Source organism: Mus pahari, unplaced genomic scaffold (genome assembly GCF_900095145.1).
Source record: "Mus pahari unplaced genomic scaffold, PAHARI_EIJ_v1.1 scaffold_3372_1, whole genome shotgun sequence".
NCBI lineage: Eukaryota > Metazoa > Chordata > Mammalia > Rodentia > Muridae > Mus > Mus pahari.
Window position 1 is genome coordinate 139,729 of NW_018394148.1, and position 26,448 is coordinate 166,176.

A 26,448-nucleotide genomic window follows, 5' to 3' on the forward strand; every position below is an offset into this window, starting at 1 on the left:
GCAGCCCTTAGAATGATTAATGCTTGGCACTGTAATGCATAAAATCTCATTTTCTTCAGTGCATTTGTCAAGATCTTTCCAGGCCTGTGACTCATGTAGGAGAAGTTGTTGTCCCTTAGACACCTTAGCAAAAGAGAGCTCTTACTGAAACTTTCTCTTCACAGGCGTTAGTCCTGTCACCTTTGACTGATGTTCTCTGCTTTTTCCTTTAACTCCTGCACTGTGATGCTTGGGTCTTCATGCCCAGGAGAAATGAAGCCATAAAACTCAGACCCTCCAGTCAATTAGGAGGCATCTGACAAGTTCGGCTTTGTCTTTTGTGACTTATCCTGGGGATGTTGAAAAGACTGCATCTTGTTCTGTTTCACAAACACATACACCCAGAGGGTAATAATGCCATGTACTTTTGCTGGTTTAAGCATAATATGGATTTATTACACAGAAAAAATAGATTTGAGTTTTTTTTTTTTAAATCATGCTAAGAAGCTTCAAAATTATTTATATTCCTCATTATTATTAGGAAGCAGGCCTTTTCTGATATTTCCCTCTAGTGTTTTATGGTAAGGTTCCATTAAAACTTCATAATTTTAAAGCATCAACTGGTCTTGCATAGAAGATCCATACAGCATGGGAAAGTATGAGGGCTGACTAATCATCCCTTGCCATCTGTATTAGGTAAGGCTCTCTAGAGCAATGGCACCGATAGAGTGAATACCTAGGACAGGGAATTCATCAAATTGCCTTACCTGATACCAACTGTGTAATTTAATGATGGCCATTTGTAGGCTGGAAAGATTGAAAACCAAGTATTTGCTCTGTCTGCAAGTCTTGATGCTGCAGCAGTCCTAGTATGCTGCTAGGGGCCTCCAGGACTCTTGATAAATGACTGGTTCTCAGAGGAAACCTGCAGCAGATAGACTTGCATGTTACTGGAGCAGGGCAGCAGATGCCTCAGCATGAGAAGGATGCACTTGCCCGCAGGCAATGAAGTCACAAAGGCAGCAGTTGCAGTTTTTCTCTGAGCCCCCTTATATTTTGTTTTTCATAAAGTTGCTGCATACTTGGAGAAAGGACTTGTCTCCTTAGTTGATAATTCCAGAATGTACCTTCACAGACTCACCCAGTAGCACATCAATTAGTTGCTAGGCAACACAAACCACATTATCTGAGAAGAATAATTGAAGAAAGAGGAAAACTGAGTGCTGAAGAAAGTGGATACTTCAAAGCACTTTGGGAAAAAAAACTGACTAGAATTTACTGTATGATCATTTTAATACCCAATATATCCAAATCCTCATCTTCAGTGTCATGGTGATTAATACCCACTCTTAAAGTAATTCTCCTTGTAGACAAGAAATCCTTTAAATATTCTTCTATGTCCAAGAACTGAATGAGTGGTAGCAGAAATATTAAGGCTCCTAGTGTTCTATGGGGCATAGCCCTTCTGCCATAAAACTTATGATATTACTCTAGGTCAAAGACCTGCATTGTTTATACAGCATGAGTATCCATGGAGAAATATATATTTTTTCTAATACACAGCCTTGGGTAAACATAAACTGTTCTGTTTATAAGATTATGTTAAAACCTTGGTGAATTTGGGAGAAAATGTTCCCAGTCAGCAAACTCTTTTCAAGAAGAAAAAGCGGAAAGCCTATGAGCAGAGTGAAAACAATGTAACCTTGTTTCTCTTGAATAGCTAACTCACACTCAGAGACAGAGCTCTATCTTGAGGGATATGGGCTCGGTGCCCATAGAGAGACAATATGAAGCATGCATGAGAAGCTGCCATCTGTTTGAAGATCAGGATGATCAGCTCTTCAGAGCAGGTTTCCAGCAAAATGAGACACATTTAGAAGGGTAAGTTCCTAATAAAAATGAGCACTGCTTTTGCTTTGAAATTGTTTGTTACCCAGGGGAAGGGGATTGTTAGGACAGGAAGACTGGAGTGGGTGGGAGGGGGAGCACCCTCATAGAGGCAGTGGGAGTGGGGATGGGATGGGGGTTTCCAAAGGAGATACCTAGAAAGGGGTAAACATTCGAAATGTAAATAAAGAAAATATTGGATTAAAAAAAAATGACTGATTTACTACAGTGGATACCTGGTCTGTTGGGGAATCATTTCAAAGGCACACAATAAGAGATTTTTAGCAAGCCATCCTCCAAAATCATTTGGGTCTCCTACTGCCCTCAAGAAGGCCTCTGCAAACCGAGCCTGGCTTTTTACTTTGGGATCTCCTTGAATTGGGATGTCAGAGTGCCCTGGTCCATTTATCTGCTGGTTGTGCTTAAGCTAAGACATTCAGTGACCTGCTGCTGTCCCTGTAGAGCTCACAGTGAATGATAGGAGCTCTGGGTTGCTCCCCTATTCAGTCAACAGGAAATAGATGTCAAGATAAACACTCCTGGGAAGGATTTTTCTTGCCTGTTCTCAGAAAACAAAATGTGCAAAGAGAGTGAGGTCTCTGTACACTGACCCAGAAAGCAAATGTAAGTTGTACAAAAGTGAGCTGTGTCTTACAGAAGATGAGATGGCTGTAAAATTGAACTTGACTGGAAGATACCTGTTTATTCCAGTCACTACCCAAACTGACAACATGCTCAAAAGCAGAAATAAAGTATCTTTTAAGACATGAATGACAAGAAAAGGCCTCATATCATTGTTTCCTCTATATATTTATTTTCATTTTTTTGGTTATCTTATTTATTTACATTTCAAATGTTATCCCCCTTCCCATTTTTTCCTCCACAAATGCCCTATTCCCTCCTCCCTCCCACTTCTTCTATAAGGGTGCTCCCCCACCCACCCACCCTCACCTGCCTCATCGCCCTTCGGTTCCCTTATCCTGGCTCATGAAGCTTCTCCAGAACTAAGGAACTGCCCTCCCAGTGATGCCAAATAATTCTCTGCTACATATCCATCTGGTGCCATGAGTACCCGGTGTACTCTGCAGTTGTTGGTCCAGTCCTTGAGAGCTATGGGGGGAGGTAGGAGTCTGGTTGGATGATATTGTTTTTCTTCCTATGAAGCTTCCTCTATTTAAATAAGTCAAAATAGCAAGTCAGAGAGAGGTTAGACCAACAGGAACACTTGAGTCTAGTGGAAATCCAGGAGAGAGGGAGAGAGAGAGAGAGAGAGAGAGAGAGAGAGAGAGAGAGAGAGAGAGAGAGGTGGTGTGTGTGTACATGTGCATATGCACAGTCAGTTGTGTGTGGTTGATTTTGAATTCATTCGTGGATGTGTGTAGCAATCCTAGACTGGCATCAAATATCTACTTTTATCAGTCTACCTTTTACACAGAATCAGGGTCTCTGTTTGTATCCAGAGTTCTCTGTAGCTAATTTGACTAGTCCACTTGTGGTGGTGTTGCCTTGCTTTTGCCTCCTACATAGTAGGATTACAGATAGGCCACCATATCCACCATGCTTTTCCCTGTGTTCTTGTGATCCAAACTATGATTTAGGTATCTCTATGGCAAGGACTTTACCTCATAAGCCATCACTCAAGTCTTGAATCCTGCATAACAATGAGGATACATTTTCTGTTTACTCAGATCCTGTCTATAGGTTCTACTGGGTACAGATTAGAACAAGAATCAGAAAAGTTCTCAAGCTTACAAATGACCTGGCGTTAACAGTAAGTTCCCTCTACATAATTTCCGCAATCTGATATTAGATCATCTTATAGTGACACTGTTTATGAATGGCAATTCTCAGATTACAGACTCACATGTCTCTTGCGAGAGACAACCCAGATGAGTGTCTCTGTTTCTGTATTATTTATTTTCTTGTTACTACAAGAAAATATCTGTCTACTAAAACTTTGCTGTGGCTTAAAGTTTAGAGTATAGTCCTTTATGGTAGGAAAGGCATGAAAGTAGTAGTAGTAGACTAGTCACATTTTATCTGTAGTCAGGAGTCGAAAGAGCTGAACTCTGCTGTATGGTGTCTTCAAAATTTAGGGTGAATATTTCTTTCTCCATTAACCCAATCTAGAAGCTACCTGATAAACATGACAGAGGTTTGTCGAGATCCAGTCAAATTGATAAGAAGATGAAATATCACATTACTAATTTCATAAACACGTGTAAGTACCATGTTCTAGTAAGCCTATCTAATTTGTACAAGTTTTAAAGGAGGATGGTTAGAGTGTTTATTGTGTGTTTGATTTGGAAACTATTGTGTAGGTAAATTTGATGAAATTGGTTATATCCAATGTTTTATGGCTAAAATATCAAGACAGAAAATAAAAGTGTCCAGATGAATTACCATATTCCCATTTGAATATTTATTTTAATGATCCCATCAAATGGTTCTATGAAAGGGGCAAGTTGCTCTTCCTCCTTTTCCATTCTCTCACTATTATAATAAACATATAATTAACATATTAATACATCAAGATCTATATCTCTGCTTAGATTTTTTGATACCAGAATAGCACCATTTTTCTTCTGGATGGGTACTCAGATGGGATTATTTCCACAGTCATCAAATCTATCAGATCTGGATGATAAAAGAGATATCTGCATTACTGACAAATGTATATGACCAATGACTTGTCACCTGTGCTACTGCCCACATGAAATTATTGAGTATTATGATCCCCAAATCCTTGGATTTCACTCCCACAGAAATTCCAATGAAGATGGAAATGGTAATAGACTGAATGAACTAGGACTATATTATAAAGGAAGTGATACTTACATGTATATCTAACAACGTAAAGTTAGAGCAGAAGATAATAGATTTCACAAGAGAATAAACACGTACACTGTGAGGAAGGACATATTGGACCTTCTGGAAAGCAAATTAAGGATCAGACACTTACCAAGGCACCTGTAGATGTGAAATGTGATAAACCAGGAAAAGAAAGTCTGAGACAGAGATGTAACCCGGTGTTGTAGTATTCTTTCTGTTGTTATGATTAAAAACCTGCCCAAAGGAGGAAGGACAGGGTTTATTTTGCTTTCAGGGTAATGTTCATCTTTGACATAAGTTTAGGAACTTCTATCTGAAACCTGTAGGCAAGAACTGAAGCAGAAACCATGGAGGAAAGCTGCTTACTGGCATGCTTGTTCCATCCTCTGCTTAGGCATTTTTCTTATATATTCCAGGTTCATATGCTCAGGAGCTGGCAAGACCAATGTTAGGTTATGTGCTATCATATCAGTTATCAATTTTAAAAATTCCCCACAGATATGCCAAGGAGTTAATCTGATGGAGGAAATTCAGTTAAGATTGATTCTTCCTAAATGTTAACTGGACAACCAATCCAAGACTAGTAGTAGTACATGGTAAATATAGGGCATAAGAAATATACCACTTAACTCCATGCAAGACTTCAAAGAAATCAAATGAGGTGTAGTCCAAGAACTGTAACAAGGATACATTTGATGATAAGTTTGCTCTTTTAAGTAACCTTTCGAGTGAAAATGTACACAGCTTTAGGGGCTGGAGAGGTTGTTCTGTTTGCAGAGTCTTTCCCTTTTAATTCTGAGAACCTAATGTTGGTTCTAAAACAATCATATGAAAATGAATGAATGAATGCAGTGGCAGGTACAGCAGTTTTATACAGTTCCAGTTCTGGGAAAGTAGAGGGAGCAGGAACTCTAAAGCTTGCCTAGCGGAAAGCATAAGCTTTATGTTCTGAGATACCTCATCTCAAAAAATAAGAGAGAACAGATTTTGCCCTCCATTCATATACACATTTAGTTCCTCCTATGCATACATACATCCACACATAGTTACCTGTGTACACATATCTCATATATGCATCCATTCACCTGCATAAGCATGTATATGCTCACTTATCATACACAAAAGTAGAATCTTTTATTTTTCTTCGTTTTTACAGTTAATTTTATACATTCTTTTTGAGAAATAGTTTTGTACTAGAGAAATTCTTATCTGTAGCTTTTAATAGTGTATATTGACTACATAGACCCTTTTTTTGTCATCTACATTTGAGACACCACAATTTATAGCTATCGTCGAAAATTAGGCAGGCACAGAGCTTATTTCTAAAACGTCTTTAGTTTTGCCAATCCCTGATCTGGACTTACAGTTTTCATTTATTTTCTTTAGTTCAGGTAAGATTGATTCCTTTGGCTTATGAAAGAGCTAATTTTCTGGCACTCAACTCTACTTTTAAATATGTTATGAAAGTAGATTGAAATGGCTCTTGATTAGTACTAGTTGGAATATAGATATAGTTATACAGTTAGATTAGATATAGATATATAGAAATATAGATATGGATATGGACACAGACATGGACATAGACATAGACATAGACATACACATAGACATACACATAGACATAGATATAGATATAATCTCCCAGATACTCACCAAGAGAATGCTTACAGAATAGTAGCCAGAGAAGCCATCTGAACTCTCCATCATCTCTTTAAAAGAAGTCAGAGAAAAATCAGAGAGAGTGCTTCATTGAGAACTCATTAAGAGTCAAACTAATATAAGCCTAGCTTTGCAATTGCACAAATAGTTAAAGATGATTTAAAATTCAATAAATTTTAATACAGTTTCTTGAACATTCTTTGAACATGTGTTAGTTAATTGCTTCAGGTGGCTCGTCTTGTTTCCTATTCTTTAAACTTACATAACAATATATACATTAGAGGAATGTTGGAATGATTAAATAATGCACTGTGTGATGTGTAACAATGATGCTCAACTTCATGAGATACATAAGCACCTAAGAGACAAACCTCTGGATAAATCTATGAGGAAACTTGGAGACCTGGGTAACTGAGGTAAAAAAGACCCATTCAAAATGTGATTGATACCATCCCGTGGCCTCAGGTACTGACTGTATTGTAATGATTAATGTTATTACTATAATGATGAATTTGAAACATGACAGCAAAGACTGTTCTGTTCTTCTATAATTTTATCCAGAATCTAAGTTCTTGAGCTTGTTTCATAATGGAAATTCTTACACACTACACTTGTTAGTTAGCTCTATAGCCTTAAAATAGTCATTTGAATGTTTTATTCTTATTTTTATTTCTCTCTATTTTATTAGATATTTTCTTCATTTACATTTCAAATGCTATCCAAAAAGTCCCCTATCCCCTCCCCCCACCCTGCTCTCCTACCCACCCACTCCCACTTGTTGCCCCTGGCATTCCCTTGTACTGGGATGTATATAGAGTTTGCTAGACCAAGGGACCTCTCTTCCAAATGATGGCCAACTAGGCCATCTTCTGCTATGTATGCAGCTAGAGACATGAGCTCTGGGGGTACTGATTAGTTCATGTTGTTGTTCCACATTTAGGGTTGCAGACCCCTTCAATTCCTTGGGTATTTTCTCTAGTTCCTCCATTGTGGGCCCTGTGTCCCATCCTATAGATGACTGTGAGCATCCACTTCTGTATTTGCCAGGCACTGGCAAAGCCTCATAGGAGACAGCAATATCAGGATCCTTTCACAAATTCTTGTTGGCATATGCAATAGTGTCTACATTTGATGGCTGATTATGGTATGGACACCCAGGTGGGGCAGTCTCTGAGTGTTCCATCCTTTTTTCTTAGCTCCAAAATTTGTCTCTGCAACTCCTTCCATGTATATTTTATTCCCTATTCTAGGGAGGAATGAAGTATCCATGTATTGGTCTTCCTTCTTGATTTTCTTGAGTTTTAGAAATTGTGTCTTGGGTGTTCTAGGTTTCTGGGCTAATATGCACTTATCAGTGAGTGCATATCAAGTGAATTCTTTGGAACATCTTCTGGGTATTGCTGGATCTACCATTAATACTATGTCCAGCTTTCTGACGAACCACCAGACTGATTTTCAAAGTGGTTGTACAAGCTTGCAATCCCACCAGCAATGAAGGAGTTTTCTTCTTTCTCTACATCTTCACCAGCATCTGCTGTCACCTGAAGTCTGATCTTAGCCAGTCTGAATGATGTGAGGTGGAATCTCACGGTTTTTTTATTTGCATTTCCCTGATGATTAAGGATGTTGAACATTTTTTCAAGTGCTACTCAACCCTTCAGTATTCCTCAGTTGAGAATTCTTTGTTTAGCTCTGTACCCCATTTTTTAATGGGGTTATTTGAATTTCTGGATTTCAGCTTCTTGGGCTCTTTGTTTAAATTGGATATTACTGCCCTATCAGTCTTAGGATTGGTAAAAATTCTTTCCCAATCTGTTGGTGGCATTTTGTCTTATTGACAGTATCTTTGCCCTACTGAAGCTTTGCAATTTTATGAGTTCCCATTTGTCTATTCTTGACCTTACAGCACAGGCCATTGCTGTTATGTTTAGGAATTTTTACCCTGTTTGAGGCTTTTCCCCACTTTCTCCTCTATAAATTTTAGATTCTCTGGTTTTATGTTGAGTTCTTTGTTCTACTTAGACTTGAGCTCTGTACAAGGAGATAAGAATGGATCAATTCACATTCTTCTAAATGAGAAACACCAGTTGTGCCAGCACCATTTGTTGAAAATGCTATCATTTTTTCCACTGGATGGGTTTATCTCCTTGGACAAAGATCAAGTGACCTTAGGTGTGTGGGTTCATTTGTGGGTCTTCAATTCTATTCCATTGTACCTGTCTGTTGCTGTACCAGTACCATGCAGTTTTTTCACAATTGTTCTGTAGTACAGCTTGAGGTCAGGCATGGTGATTCCACCAGAGGTTCTTTTATTGTTCAGAAAAGTTTTTGCTATCCTATATTTTTTGTTATTCCAGATGAATTTCCAAATTGCCCTTTCTAACTCAGTGAAGAATTGAGTTGGAATTTTGATGGGGATTCCATTGAATCTGTAGATTGCTTTCAACAGGATAGCCGTTTTGACTATATTAATCCTGCCAATCCATGAACATGGGAGATCTTTCTATCTTCTGATATTTTCTTCAATTTCTTTCTTCAGAGACTTGAAGTTCTTGTCATACAGATCCTTCACTTCCTTAGAGTCACACCAAGGTATTTTATATTATTTGTGACTATTGTGAAGGGTGTTGTTTCCCTAGTTTCTCTCTCAGCCTGTTTATCCTTTGTGTAGAGAAAGGCCACTGATTTGTTTGAGTTAATTTTATATCCAGCTACTGCACTGAACCTGTTTATTAGGTTTAGGAGTTCTCTGATGGAATTTTTAGGATCACTTATATATCATCTTCAAATAGTGATATTTTGACTTTTTCCTTTCCAATTTATATCCACTTGATCTCCTTTTGTTGTTGACTTACTCTGAGTAGAGATTCAAGTACTATATTGAATAGGTAGCAAGAAAGTGGGCAGCCTTGTCTAGTCCCTGATTTTAGTGGGATTGACTTCAGCTTCGCTCAATTGACTTGGATTTTGGCTACTGATTTGCTGTATATTGCTATCATTATGTTTAGGTATGAGCCTTGAATTCCTGATCTTTCCGTGACTTCTATCATGATGGGATGTTGGATTTTGTCACATGTTTACTCAGAATCTAACAAGATTATCATGTGTTTATTTTTCCCTTGAGTTTATTTATATAGTGGTTTACATTGATGGATTTCCATACATTAAACCATCCCTGCATCCCTGGAATGAAGCCTACTTGTTCATGATGGATGATCGTTTTGATGTGTTCTTGGATTCAGTTTGCGAGGATTTTATTGAGTATTTTTACATCGATATTCAAAGGGAATTTGGTCTTAAGTTGTCTTTCTTTGTTGGATCTTTGTGTGCTTTAGGTATCAGAGTAATTGTGGCTTCATAGAATGAATTGGCTAGAGGACCTTCTGTTTCTATTTTGTGTAATAGTTTGAGGAGAGTTGGAATTAGGTCTTCTTTGAAGGTCTGATAGAACTCTGCACTAAATCTATCTGGTCCTGGGCTTTTTTTTTTTTTTTTTTTTGGTAGGGAGACTATTAATGACTGCTTCAATTTCTTTAGGGGAAATGGCACTGTTAAGATCATTAATATGATCCTGATTTAACTTTGGTACCTGGTATTTGTCTAGGAAGTTGCCCATTTAATCCAGGTTTTCCTGTTTTGTTGAGTATAGCCTTTTTTAGTAGGATCTGATGTTTTTTGATTTAAACAGGATCTGTTCTTGTGTCTCCTTTTTCATTTTTTATTTTGCTAATTATGATACTGTCCCTGTGCCCTCTAATTAGTCTGGCTAAGGGTTTATTTATCTTGTTGATTTTGTCAAAGAACCAGCTCCTGGTTTGGTTGATTCTTTGAATAGTTCTTTTTGTTTCTACTTGGTTGATTTCAGCCCTAAGTTTGATTATTTCCTCCCATCTACTCCTCTTGGGTGTATTTGCTTCCTTTCGTTCTAGAGCTTCTAGGTGTGCTGTCATGCTAGTGTATGCTCTCTCTAGTTTCTTTTTGGAGGCATTCAGGGATATGAGTTTTCCTCTTAGGACTGCTTTCCTTGTGTCCCAAAGTTTGGGTATGTTGTGGCTTCATTTTCATTAAACTTTAAAAAGTCTTTAACTTCTTTCTTTATTCTTCCTTGACCAGAGTATTATTGAGTAGAGTGTTGTTCAGTTTCCACATGAATGTTGGCTTTCTATTATTTATGCTGTTAAAGAATATCAGTCTTAGTCCATGGTGATCTGATAGGATGTATGGGATAATTTCAAAATTTTTGTGTATGTTGAGGCCTGTTTTGTGACTGAATATATGGTCAAATTTGGAGAAGGTACCATGAGGTGCTGACAAGAAGGTATATCGTTTTGTTTTAGGAAAAAAATGTTATGTAGATATTTGTTAAATCCATTTGTTTCATAACTTCTGTTGGTGTCCATGTGTCTCTGTTTAGTTTCTGTTTCCAGGATCCATTGGTGAGAGTGGGGTGTTGAAGTCTCCCTCTATTATTTTGTAAGGTGCAATGCGTGCTTTGAGCTTTACTAAAATTTCTTTAATGAATTTGACTGCCCATGCATTTGGAGCATAGATATTTAGCATTTAGAGTTCATCTTGGTAGATTTTTACGTTTGATGAGTATGAAGTACCCCTCCCTGTCTTTTTTTATAACTTTGGGTTGGAAATCAATTTTATACAATATTAGACTGGCTACTCCAGCTTGTTTCTTCAGAACATTTGCTTGGAAAATTACTTTCCAGTCTTTTACTTTGAGGTACTGTCTGTCTTTATCCCTGATGTGAGTTTCCTGTAAGCAGCAAAATGTTGGGTCCTGTTTGTTTAGCCAGTCTGTTAGTCTTTTTATCCGGGATTCCATTGATATTAAGAGAAATCAAAGAAAAATTATTGTTGCTTCCTGTCATTTTTGTTGTTAAAGTTGGAAACCTGTTCTTGTGGCTGTCTTCTTTTAGTTTTTTTAAAGGATTACTTTCTTGCTTTTTCTAGGGTGTAGTTTCCATCTTTGTGTTGGTGTTTTCCCTTTCTTATCCTTTGAAGGGCTGGACTCATGGAAAGATATGGTGTGAATTTGGTTTTGTCATGGAATACTTTGGTTTCTCCATCTATGGTAATTGAGAGTTTTGCTGGGAATAGCAGCCTAGGCTGGCATTTGTGTTCTTTTAGTATCTGTATACTATCTGTCCAGAATCTTCTGGCTTTCATAGTCTCTGGTGAGAAGTCTGGTGTAATTCTAATAGGCCTGCCTTTATATGTTACTTCACTGTTTTCACTTACTGCTTTTAATATTCTGTTTTTATTTAGTGCATTGTTTGTTGTGATTAATATATGTCAGGAGGAATTTCTTTTCTGGTCCAGTCTATTTGGAGTTCTGATCAAAGCAAAGCCCCCACCCCCACCCCCCACCATTACCCAGTCCTATCCTCCTACTTTATTGAGAGAGTCAGAGTGGTAAAAGACACCACAAGATGATCTACAGAGCCAACAGAACCTAGGACAGAGCCAGGACAGGACCTAGACATAAATAATATGTGTGTGTGGGTGGGGGTGTGGGGGGGTGTGTGTGTGTGTAGCACATATGCAGCTTGTTCTTCATGTGGATTCCCTACAATTGGAATATGTGCTCTCTCTGACTCTGACTCTGTTGCCTGCCTTTGGTTCCCTTTTCCCTAGCTGAGCTGCCATGTCTGGTCTCAGTGGGAAAGGATGCACATAGTAAATATTTAAATTATGTGTGCGATTTTATATTCTGTATGTGTACATGATGACTGAGTGTGTGTGTGTGTGTGTGTGTGTGTGTGTGTGTGTGTGTGTATACATTCATGTGTGGATGTTTACCTGTGCTTTCCATACTATACATGAGGAGGCCAAACATTTCTTTGTTTGTCATGAAACTCACTGTTTCCTTAGCATCATGTTTGACACATGGTTTCTGGTTTCTCACTATTACTTACACTAAGGTAGATTACTCATGAAATTCTATGTTTCTCCTGTTTCTGCCTCTCATCTTCTACTAGGAACACAGGATTACAGTTCTGTACACTACTGTGTCAAGCTTTGAAATGTGAGTTCTAGGGATCTCAGCCCAGGTAGTCAGGCTTGTATGACTGACAGTATTAAGATCTGTCCTTTTCCTCAGACCCAATTAACAGTTGATTTTACTCACTGCTTCTGAGTGCTTTCAATTTATCTCAATTGTTATTTCTAAACCCCATACACACACACACGAAAACCCACACATAAAAACACACACATACAAATACATGTGGGTACATGTGAATATATACACATGTGCATACCCATTATCAACATACACACATTCTGGACATGTGTCTGGAATCTTCCACATTTTCTACATAACTCTACCATCTTTTAGCTCACTTAGTTGTCAGTACTTCCTTCCCACATAGCATTCGTTACCCATTTCAATTTCCGACCTTGCTTTTATTGTCATCCATAATGTAATCCCTTCCACATGCTTTTAAGGCATCCTTGCTTCTCAACCTACTGCTTGACTTGTATTCTGAGAAAAACTTGGCAACACTGTAATGTTTCTATGATGACATCAGACAGTGACTTGGTTCATAGGTTGATGTTTTATTCTTACCCATGGGCTCTAGGATTACAAACTGTAAATTGCTCACTTAATTCCTTTTGGATGCAATTTGAAAATCACACACACACACACACACACACACACACACACACACACACACATGCTCACATACATACACGTGGGTAAGTGTGAACGTACACACAAGTGAATTCATACCGCCAACACTTATACCCCCAACGTACACACACCCAACATACACACACACACACACACACACACACACACACACACACACACACNACACACACACACACACACACACACACACACACACACACACACAAATGCACACACACATCGGGTACAAAACAAAATTGGGTGTAATGTATTATTATTTGTTGCTTACATACTGAAAGAATAGTTCTGAGACTGGAGCTATAGTTTAGTTAATGCAGTATTTGGTTCGCATGAAGGAAGCCCTGGGTTTGAGTCCCACCAATATGTACATGAGAAATGATGATACATTACATCATCCTATGCTTGTAAATTTCATTAGTGTTTTTCTTTATAGGTATTCAAATGTACAAATTAAAACTTACATTTATTATTTTACTGAAAAGCCAATGCTTTCCTGTATATAAATTTCTTACTGCATGTTTTTCAAGTCATAATTTTGATCCTAACTACCTATTTTATTTCATATGCCCAAGCAAATGGCTCTTTGGACATTGTTTGCTGAGAGTTACCCAAGATTCACATGGCTTCTTTTTTAGAGTAAGTTTGCTAATGTCCTGGTGTATGAATGGTCCTAACACAAAAAGAAGCGGCTATCAGACCCTGGTTTATGTTCCCATTGCATTCCTGTGTTCTTCTCTGAATATCTATGAGACTTCTCCTTAGAGTTTCCAACTGTGTGGAAATGCTTTGCTAGGATTCAACTTCTTCCTCTTATTCAGGTCCTTGGATAAATAAGAAGAATTTAGGATTAAGGATGAAACTCAATGGTAGAGTTCTTGCCTAGCATGTGTGAACCTTCATGTAATCCCAGCAAGACAAATAAGAGGAAGAGGGAGAGGAGGGAGAAAAAAAAAGAGGAGGAAACAAAGTAAAGTGCTGTGTGCCTTATTTCACAACAGAGGGATTCATCAGTAGTCAGGTAAAGATGTTTAAAATGATTATGATAATATACTCAGGAGAATGTGGGAGTGGAAAAAATTGGAGAGTAGTAGAGTGATCATTTTTGAAATGCATTATGTACATATGTGAAAATGTAATATAAAAGCTAGTATTGGGTGTAATTTGTATAACTAAAGGCATTTATTTATTTAAAATGTTAAATATTTAATTTCACTTAGTTTTTAAAAATTCCTTTTTAAAATTTATTCATTTATTCACTTTGTCAACCAACATTAGCCTTTTCTCTCCTCCCAGTACTCACTTAGGCAAGTTCTCCTCCATTCCAACTTTCCCTTCCCTTTTGAGTAGGGAAAGTGCACTCCTATGGGTGTCATACACATACCACCACTAACATAATCCTTCCCACTCCCTGAAAATTGAGTCACTGCAAGACTGGGCCAATTCTCTCCTAGAAAAACTGCCCATTTAGGGGCAGGGAACCCAAAGACAGGCTGGCAAAGACACTTTACCACTGCCTAACATAATAAAAGATTCCTTGCTGTGCCCTGGACTTTTGTTGTCTTTTTCTTGGCCTTTCTATTACCATATCTAGCTAGTATTAAGGTCTTTAGCTAACTGAAACTCTAGAATGAGAAAATGCTAAAAGTAGCTTTAGAATCTGCTATTTTTTTTTAACACCAGAAGTAAAATATAGTGGATTAATAATGAAAAACAAGTTATTGAGCACCTGTGTGTTTAGGTTAATGTAGGAATCACGGGCTCTACAATAATGTAACAGAGGCATTCTTTCATAGTTTTCAAGACAGATGAGGCCAGAAAATTTCTGCAAAGGGGACAAACAGGGGAAAAGTGAAATGGTGATGGCTTTCTACCACACCTCCCTCCTCCCCTCTTCAGAGGCCATGAGCTTAATGATGAAAAGGAAAGGGTTCACGAAAAGAAACATGTTTGATTTAAATAAATCAATTATAATTAGTTCTATTTATTTCTTTTCTAATCCCTTATCTCTTGTGCTGCTAACATTCAAAAGTTTTGCAAAAATATCATTCTCTATTATCACTCTGTGAATATACTGTTAAGCACAGCCAAAATAATAACAGATATTGATCAAAAAACATGTTCTTATATAAAATAAGTTTTCTTCAGATAATGCATTGTGGGTACATAGCTAGTGTTACTGTGAAAGTCCACCCCAAGAAAAATGCAGCTAATTAAGGATGCTTAGCAAATTCATATTCTCCTGACATCAATTAGGTAGAAATAAGAAATGAATATAACCTTGATGCTTGTGTGCTGGCTTTCCAGAATGGGTGAAAGTTTGCTTCTGAACAGTAGGGAAGCTAGATGGAACCTTTTAAGGAAGAAAGCAAAAGGCTTCCCTTAGAACTCTAATTCTGGGGCTAAATCCACACAACAGAATGTTTTGCCTGTCATGAATCCAAAACCTTTCTTTCCCATCAGAGTGTGGCCTGACAGTTATCTACAGGCAGGTAACACTAACAAATTTTGAATTCATTTTTTTTTCTGTACCTCCTCATTGTCCCCAGATAGAATCAACTATCTCCTGCATTCAAGGATTAAATAGGCTCAAGACAGTGAGGGTCTGAACTATACTTTAGAACTTTCTTAAAGTTTCTATGAATCATATAAGAATAAGGCCAAAACATTACTGGTAGCAAAAGGAAGGCTTTAAAATAAGATGAAATTGTGTTTGTATTTCAGCTTTATGGTATAGTAGAATTATACCTTGGACTTAATATCTAGACATAATAAGCTTTCATATATGTAATTCTAAAATGGAAATAATAGAGACTTCTACAGTTCTGGTGTTCAGTAGGCAATGGCCATGGTAATGAAATAAAATTATATCACTAACTGATTTTACCACTACCTCCATTCATCTTTGAAATCAGAAATCATGGATAATAATACTCAGAAAGAAAAGACAGTTCTCATAGGCTTGGAGGGTTCTCAGTGAATAATGTAGTTGCTATGCAAACATTAGGACCTCAGTTATATTCCCAGAATCCACTTATAAATCCAGACATGTCAGAACACACTTATAATGCCAACACGAGGGAGGCAGAGACAGGCTGATCCCTGTGGCTCTTTAGCCTGCTTAGTGAGTTTAATGCTAATAAGGGACTATCTCAATGAATGAGGTGGGAAGTTCTGAGGAAGGACACCTGAGATTATCATCTGGCTTCTCCAACCATTTACACACACATGCACAAACACACACACACACACACACACACACACACACACACACACACACACACAGAGAGAGAGAGAGAGAGAGAGAGAGAGAGAGAGAGAGAGANACAAACACACACACACACACACACACACACACACACACACACACACACACACAGAGAGAGAGAGAGAGAGAGAGAGAGAGAGAGAGAGAGAGAGATAGAGAGAGAGAGAGACCCCACATGTGCACAAGAACAGTATTGTTCATAGTCAACCCTCTCCAACTGATAAAAACAAGCTGGAGAGCTTGTGTACTTAAGTGTACTTAAAGCGTACTTAAGAGGTACTCACACATCTATAGAACTGTTCACTGCTAGAATCTTTTGCTACTCATGTATCCAGTTAAAGTATGTTTTCTAGAAGTCTGAAATTTTTATTCATTGCACCACTACTGACAGAGCATATAAAATGCCCGATCTATATTTGGCACAAAACAGGTACTGATCAATTAGAATTCAAAGGAAAGACTTTGCAAAAATAATGTCTCTCATTTTTCCTCCAAGAAATCTGAGGCAAAAAAAAAAAACAAAAACAAAAAAAAGTTTCCCTAGTGTGGAATAGGTAACAAATACTAGAATGATGGTGGGCTTATGAGTTAATACTTTCCAGTAAGACAGTTTCTCATTAACATCATTGTGGTGGTTTGAATATGCTTGGCCCAGGGAGTGAGTGTCATTATCAGGATGTGTGCTCTTGTTGGAGTAGGTATGGCCTTATTGGAGGAAGTGTGTCACTGTAGGGGTGGGCTTTGAAACTATCCTTCTTGCTGCCTGGAATCTAGTCTTCTGGGTGACTTCAGAACAAGATGTAGAACTTTCTACCTTCACCTCATCAGGTAATGACTAATAGAGGGTGTTACATGATTTTCCTAGATAGCTATTCCCAAAATTGGGCACTAATCCAGGATGTCCCTGGGTTTCCCATGTTCCTATTCTAACTTGCCTGCTTTTCCACTTCAGTGTTTTGGCCTTTACTTTTCTTTCTTTCTTTTTGTGATAAGATTTTCCACTGGGTCTGTGAGCTCACTAAATTGTTATACTGGCATAGATTCACATGTCACACATGCATGCACCATACAGGAGACAATGCCAGGTCCATTTTTCAGGTGATATCTTCATGTTTTTTATTCTTAATATGCCTCTCACAATCCTGAAACTCTCCATGGAGGAAACACCGGCTGGAAAAATTATCCCACATTCTCAGGAAATTAGAAGACACAGAAAACATGAGTTTTCAATACTGGCTGATCTTCAAACATGTTAGCCATGGAGTGGGACTACATATTTAGAGGTGTGGCTTTGCTTTCTTTTTATACCAGGGTATGTCACTGATTTTAGATTGAGATCCCAATCTACAATCTCTTCCTTCATTGCTATTATCCAGATGTTATTGTAATATTTGGCAACCCTGGGAATATCTGGCATACATGAAAAGCTCCTTGTTCATAGAATTTTTTTATGAAATGAAACTAACTTTATGCTATATAAGATATACACTGAACAGTAGGAGATGAGATTTTGTAGTCATACTAAACAGTTAGCCAACTTCCATGTAGTAACTGCCTTTCATTTAAGCCTGTGGATTTCTCAGCTCTAGGTAATTCTATCTAGTGCAATTACAGTGTGCAGTTTGTTGAACAAAAGTCACATTTCTAGAACCCTATGAAGTAGAATGCCTTCAATTTCTATTAAACTCTATTCACTCCAATACCTATCCATTTATAATTGAAAAAAACATAACAACCTGGAAGAATGGCTTAACTGGTTATCAGGAAGATATTAATTCAGTTTCCAGATCCCATGTTAAAAACCCAGGATTACTGAGAAGTGGTTCAGCAGTTAAGAGCGTACACAGCTATTGCAGAGTACTGGAGTCAGGTTCTCAGAACTCACACTATTGTGCAGCTTATACATGCCCATAATCCAAGGTCCAGAGGAAACAATACTCCCTTCTTATCTCTCTGAGTACTACATACATGTGGTGCATGAACATGCATGTGTATGTGCGTGCATGCATACACACAAACACACACACACACACACACACACACACTAAATAGACTGGTCAGTGAAGAACTCATCTTCACTTCTACAGGATTGAGAACTGGTCTTTTAATGCATACATATATTTCATGAGTTTATGTCTAGATGCATACATGTGTACGCCTATACATGCATATAAAATATATGCAAATATATATTACTAATATTTATGTTTTGATAGTGTGTTAAGGTAATATTTACTAGTTAATGATTACACACCTTGGTGAAATTTTCAGTAGCTACTGCTAAGTTTTGATAATTGCTCTCTAAATGGGTATTTTTATCTTCATTTTTACCTGTGAGTAAAGGGAAAGTCAGAGGTTACATGATTTCCCCTGAGAAAAGAAGCTATCTAAGTGGTGATTCTAGAATTCATCTCTGATCTGTGTGGCTCTTAATGAGATTGGCCTTTTCCTTACCTCTTTCCCCACTGAGTCAAGCCTTCTCATTAAGCAGCCTTTTTACTCTGTGGAGCTCTGACTGGACTTTGAGAGCAGGAATATCACACTTCTGTTGGAAAGGTGAGACTTTTAAATCCTATGGCACCTGCAATTCCTTGAAAAATTACATCAATTTATATCCACATTAGATTTGCTTAATGACCTTCTGCTTCTGTAGTTTGCAGCAAGACCTCGTTGAAGTTTGCAAATTGGGTTGTTTTCCTGCTCTTTGGATGTGTGAGAAAGCTGGCAGCATTTTTTCAGATGTTTGAGGAAGCTAGCATCACAGTTTAGCAGTATTCTTTGACTCTCCTGGGAATTCCTGACAGAAGATGGAACACAGTAAAACTCCAGCTGATTTACTTTTTCTCCAATTCTAACACCCTCCATTACACTCTTCTGATATCCCCAGATACTCTTTGTAACAAAGTGCCCAAACTGCCTCTCCTATTTCAGTGTACCAGCTTAGCCTTTATCTCCAACTTGCTGCTCTCCTAGCAGAAATTTTACTAGCCAGGGGATCTGTTATCTTCCTTCTCTACAGATCTCCTTTAAGAGACCTAACAAGCCATATGAATGTTTGAGCTTTATCTGTTCGTTGGATACTACTCATACCGCATATCATTAATCCAGGTCACAAATTCAATGGGAGAGATTAGTTCCTCACAGGGGGAGAGGGAAATTTTAATATTTTCCTGCTGAGGACGAGTCTCAAGAACATCTCACAAAGTGCATACCTAGCTTTGAGTGATGGAAGACTCACTCACTCCCAGGATACATAGCATTTTCACCAAGACAGTATTCATAGCCAGATTTCCACAGCACCATCAGCATTAGAAATACCTGCTCCACAACATGGGCAGTGAAATAGTAACCTCCACAATGTTCTCTTTGTCAGGTGCTGCCCCTGTCCTCGTAGAGTAGATGACAAACTAGGCTGAAGGTCTTTACCTTCTGACAGCTACATCCTGTAAGGCAGAAAATAAGGACCTAGGTTGGAGGTGGTTGAGTCAGGTCATGGATGACAGATGATTTGCAGCCTCCTCACCCCATCCCTTCTTAGTTTCCTGATCCTTTGCTCAGTCCCTCAATTCATTGTGATGATGACTACCTCGCTGATAATCTGTGCTTTATAGCCTGTGTGAAAAAATAATGGAAAGCTTAGCAATACAAAGTTAATGATATATAACTGTATCACTTTGTGCAGTTAGTGTGTTTGCTCACTGATACACTTGTAAATGATTCAGATAATATTTTTGCCCCTTTTTTCTGATTTGTCACAGGTTTGCAAGACAACCCTTGGTTTGCATGCTATATGCTGTGCTCAGATCTTACATGTTTACATGAGTGTTAGTAACACTAATTTGGAAAAAAATACTTTAACTTTTTTATTGTTTATTTTTGAGATTATATTTTAATCAGCACTTCTCCTTTTCTACTCCTCCCTCCAAACTTTCCCACACACCAGTCCCTGTTCTTCAAATTCATAGCCTGTTTTTCATCAATTTTTATTGCACATATATATATATTCCTGAATATAATCTATTAAGTTCATGTAATATTACTTGTAATGTATTGTTTTAGGGCTGACAGTTTGATACTAGACAACCAATTGGTGTGTTTTTCTCTGGGGAGGATCACCAGTTCTGCTCCTAGCATTATTCATTATCTGGTAGTTCTTTATATATGGTTGAGACTTCATGGGTTTGGAAAAAATATTTTTGTATGAAAAATATTGACCTTGATATATTGCCCACTAGCTTTAGTGCTTACTAATCATGAAGTCTTACGTACCATTTCCAACATCTCATGAACTGGGCATGTTGGTTCTCTTTTAATCCTAGCACTTTGACTTCTAGAAGAAAGAGGATTAGGAGTTTAAGGTCAAAATGATGTATAGAACAAAGATGAGGCCAGTTTGGACGTTAGACTCTATATCATAAAACAAACAAAAATCTAAGAAGAAGCTACAAATATGTTGCTTCAGTTTACAATGCTTGGGCTGGGGAGAGATGAGGATCCCTTGAGTTGTTGGCCAGGCAGCCTCACTGAATCAATAAACTCCAGGTTCACAAGGAGACCCAATGTCAAAAAATAATATGGAGGCTGTCTTAGGTAGGTTTTATATTTTTTGTAAAGAGACACATGACCATAATAACTTTTATACAGAAAAAACTTTTAATTTAGCTCAACTTACAATTCAGAGGTTTAATCAATTTAGTTAATGTGGGAAGCATCGAGGCATGTAGGAAGTATTGTTTTTTATAAAATGATAAAGGGAGAAGGAATATATTTGTTTGAAGTGCAGACAGGTATGGGGGAAGGAGATTCCTCCCCTGGCCCATGCTGAGGCATCCCTTTCACCTGAAGGACCAGCCACAGGATGACATTATGTAGAATAGTTTATTTGGGGCATAGGGAGGGAAGTTGAGAGGATAGTAGAGACAGGGAAAGGGAGAGAGAGAGAGAGAGAGAGAGAGAGAGAGAGAGAGAGAGAGAAGGAGAGGCAGGCCAGGAGCATGTGGAAAGAGATGGGTGAGGGGAATGGAGAGAGGGAAAAAGGATGAAAGAACAGAGAGGGGGCAAGAAGGCAAGAGAGCAAGAAAGAGCAGAGGGGGGAAACAGCCCCTTTTACAGTGAGTTGCATAACTGGTGGTTGCCAGGCAACTGTGGAGCAGAGCTTAGACAAAATACTAACATTGCCTTGTTTAGATTTAATTAAAAAAAGAAAAAGAAATTGAAAGGGGTGATGGTAGAGCAGGAATAATGTCATCATAATTTTTAGTTAATTCCTGATGATTTGGGGGTGATGTGTCTTTAGGAAACCACGGAAAATGGATATGGGAATATTTGTCCAGTCTTAGAAGAGTTGGATATTTTCTGCTGTCCAGAGCCAATGAAGCCATCTAAGGATAGGTCAGAAAGAAACCAGTCCAGTAGGAGCATCTGTGTCTGTGAGAGAAGATTGGAGCTCCTGAAGGTTCCTTCTCTGGAGCTGCATATATAAACAGCTGTTTATGTATATATAAACTTTAAGACTTTAAGTACATTTGAGAGAAAGAAATTTTTCTCATATGAACATTTGAAACCCAGAGGAATCCCACCATCTGGAAGAGGTAGTTAGTGGGAACTTTAGGCCAATGATTAGCAGATGTCCTTATTTGGATGGAGTCTATTTGGTCCTTGAGAGGTAGAAGTGAGTGGGTTCCAGTGGCTTAAAAGTTTATAAAAAACACAATAGGAAGACATGATGATAGAGAGGTATCTGAGATTTTTACATTTGGATCTGCAGGCAGTAGGAAAAGTATGAAACACTGGGTCTGGCTTGATCACCAGATACCTCAAAGCCCTCCCCAATGATGCATTTTCTTTAACAAAGCCACACCTATTCTAACAAGGCCACATCAACATTAATGCTATGACTTACGAGTCTATGGGGACAAATTTTATTCAAACCACTACAGAGAATAACTGAGAAAGAGAGTTGACAATAATCACTGTCCTCCATATGCTTGTGTGTGCATGTATGCATGCTCACTTGCAAATATACAAGAACAAGCACATGTGTGTACAAATGCACACACACACACACTACTTTTATGCATATACACAAATTTAAAATTAATTTCCCAAAATAATAAGAGGGACATTTCCATATAAGAAGGACTAATGTCTCCATTTGTTCAATCCCTAGAACATAAGCCATTTCCCATTATAGGATTTTTGACCCAGTTCTTAGAGTTTGGGGATCACTAGGTAAGTTATTACTACAATTGCATTCCACCTACACCTGCCAGTGGAAAGAAATATCTGTTCAGTTTACATCTGGACTGTAAAGCTGTTATTAATGATTCTTAGTCCAAACATACTCTGTTCAATAGTTCTTGGAAATTGGACTTAGAAATAAAGCACCACCTTAAGAAAAATTGTGCTCTGTGCTAATAAAGCCTCAGAACTATTTGAAACCAGTTTTGGGAAATCTTTTAAACATTTCCCCTAGTATACTGAGAGTGAATGTTCTCATTTAATAGTCACTGGTCAGTCTCTAGTTCCTTTTGATAGAAAATGGTAATTGCCCTATCTGTATTAGCTAGTTTTATATTCAAATTGGTATAAGTTATGGTGGAGAGGAGAGAACCTGGATTGTAGAAAAAGCCTGCATAATATTGGCTGTAGGCAAACCTGTAAGCCAGTTTCTTAATTAGTGATTCATGTAGAAGGACCCAGTCTGTGGAAGGTAGTGTCATGCTGGACATACAGTCCTGGGTTCCGTTAGAAAGTAGGATATCAAGCCATGAAGAGTAACCAAGTAAACAGGATTCCTCTAAGGCCTATGCATCAGCTTCTGCCTCCAGGTTCCTGCCATGCTTATGTTTCTGAATTGACTACTCCCAATGATAAACAGAGATACGGAAGGGTAAGCCAAATAAACTCTCTCCTCCCCAAGTTACTTTGGCCATGGTGTTTCATCATAGCAATTGTCATCATGATAAAGATTCCATCCATAACTGATGCAACATATTTAACTGATAAAGACCTCACATATAACTTATTAAATAGTGGAACCTGGAACTGGTGGGTCAGCAGGTTCTCAGTCTGGCTATGAGTGCCTTGTGAAGGGAGATGAGTGGCTTTGAAGAGGATCCCTGTATTCCAGCTCTTTTAGACTGTGTTCAGTGAAACAGTTCGTGTGTTATTTATTTCGGGTAAAGAAGTTCTATGTAAACCTTGGAGAGTAAGAAGAAATCTCTCCTCTCTCTCTCTCTCTCTCTCTCTCTCTCTCTCTCTCTCTCTCTCTCTCTCTCTCTCCCTCCCACCTCCACCTCCTCCTCCTCTTCTTCTTCTTCATCTTCATCTCCTCCTCCTCCTCCTCCTCCTCCTGCTCCTCCTCCTCCTTCTCATAATTTTTCATAGTTTCTCAAACTTCCTGGATGTTTTATATCATGAACTTTTAGATTATTAATGTTATTTGGCTGGTATATTGATTTCTTCTATCATATCTCCTACACCTGAGATTATCTCTTGTGTCTCCTATATTTTATTAGCAATACTTATATCTGTAGCTCCATTTTTTTCCCTAGGTGTTGCATCTCCAGTATTTTGTCAGTTTGTGTTGACTTTATTTCTTCCATTTCCCTTTTCAGGTCCTAGACAGTTTTATAGATGTCCTTCACCTATTTGGTTGTACTTTTTGTATCTCATTATATTAATTCGTTTCCTCTTAAAATGTCTCTACGTGTTTGAATGTATTTTCCTGGATTTCCTTACGGGATTTATTCATGTCCTCTTTAAAGGCCTCTATTATCTTTATAAGTTTAGATGTAAGATCTTCTTTTTGTTCTTCAACTTCATTATCCATGGTTTCTTCATTATCCATAGCTGGTTGCACAATATCGCCTGGGATTTACAGATTGTACTTAAGCTATTCTTTAGATATCTGTTTTTCCTTGGTGTCGGTTGGATGATCTTGATGGCAGGACTTCTCAGGAAGATGAGTGGAGCCATGGACCAGATACTGGATGCCAGGTTACCTTATTCTGTTGGCTGTGCCTCAGCACAGACCTTACTCTACAGGCTATGTCACAGTCAGACCCAGCTGGGTTGACAGTTAGATCCCATTATGATAGTCAGTTTGACATAGTTCCTTGCTGGTTACTTTTGGCACCCCAAAGGTTTCTATGAGAAGGCAGGATGGTCTTGGAGTCCCACAGTGCTCCTCCAGACCAAGGAGCAAGGCCAGAGATAGGCAGTGGCACTTGGGGGACTATGTATACCACTCACTGATAAAGATGTGATGGTTTGTATATGCTCATGCCACAGAGTGTCACTATTGGAAGGTATAGCCTTGTTGGAGTAGGTGTGTCCCTGTGGGTGGGGGCTTTAAGCCCCTTATCCTAGCTGCCTAGAAGTCAGTATTCTGCTAGCAGTATTCTGATGAAGATATTGAAATCTCAGCTCCTCTTATACAATGCCAGCCTAGATACTGCAATGTTCCTACCTTGATGATAATGGACTAAACCTCTGAACATGTAAGCCAATCCCAAGTAAATGTCCTTATAAGTGTTTCCTTGGTCATGGTGTTTGTTTACAGCAGTAAAACCCTAACTGTGTCAGTGGGTTGTTTAGTCATTTATGAGGGGTAGACAGTGAGTGGTGAGTAGGGCAGAACTCAGAGCCCCTGTATGAAGAAATAATCCCAGCATTTTGAGTTTGATTATGTGATAGAGTCCCATTGTTATTTCAGAAATGGGTTCATTTTCCCTCTGATAATTCAAAATCTTTTTGACTATGTTTTATTTTTCTCTCAGTTTTTTTTTTTGCCAAGTACATGTGAAAATATTAATTTGAAATACTGGAACTCATATAAAATTCATGTGGGAGCATGAGTTATCTTATCTTGTGGGAGACAGAGATAAGAAACTCCCAAAGAGGTTGGCTGGCTAGACTAGCCACAATGGAAATTTCCATGTTCTTCTGCCTTAATAAATAACTTGAACAGCCATTGAAGAATATACCGTACAATAGACATCAAATTTATACAAATACACACACACACACACACACACACGAGCCCTGATAGGTACAAACACACATACCTACATACATACATAAAAAGGGAAACAAAAACAAAGACATAGAGAATAAATGAAAAACATCCTTGAAACACTGGCAACTTAGTGATATAATTGTTCAAGTCAAACTCACTAAGACATAATTGGGGGCTAGAGTATTGTCTACCTTGCCAAATAGAACTGGTAGATTCTGTCTTGCAGTGGTTGGAAAAATACAACAAGAATGGAGAATATATCAGTTTTCCACTGATTAGGAATCATATGAGAGCTCCAATAGGATGACCATCAGCTGAGCTTTTGCTGCCAAAGACAATGCAGGAAATACAATGGTGAGAAACACTGTTTCTGTCACTCATACAGTTGTCACCAAATAACTACCCTGTTCCCACTCACTTGCATTCTCACCTTCTCTTCCCTTTCTGTTGACAGAACACCCCACAGAATTGTCATTCATTCCTTAATAAGACACTCTGAAGTCTCAATACTGCATCTATTTCTAAGACCAGGTGAATGTTCTTTCCAGAAACTGCATGTAGCCCCCAGTGAAAGAAAGATCTTGAAAGAAGTAAATAATACAACTAATGTAATCTCTCCTACCCAACTCAGTATGAATATATACATCAATTCAAGTTGCAAAGGTAAAACATGAACAACAGAGCTAATGGAGACATGATGCCCATCCCACTAAGGAGATGTTATGGAACAAACCTGTGCTTTTTGCTCTAGTGGTAGTAGGTTAATCCACTCTAAACTCTCTACCAGGTGCTTATGCTCTCCTCCCTACCCACATAAATGTTGAGAGCCATGAATGAAAGACACATGCATGCAATATTCTCTTTAATATGCCGTAAACAGCACAATGGCTAGGCACTTCCAAACCTCCCCATGGCTAAAACACTCTCCCCTCTAATATTCCTGAATTATTACTTACCAAAACCTCGATTCTAACCTGGACAACACAGACCCAAGCCTTCAGCCTTCATGGGCCACATACCTGATTCTTACATCCTGGTAGTTTTTGTCTCTCTGTCCTACATTACACTAGTAGGACCATCTCCTCCCCAGTGATCATGATTTTCCTTCTCCTTCACACTCCTTGCCCAGGAACATCA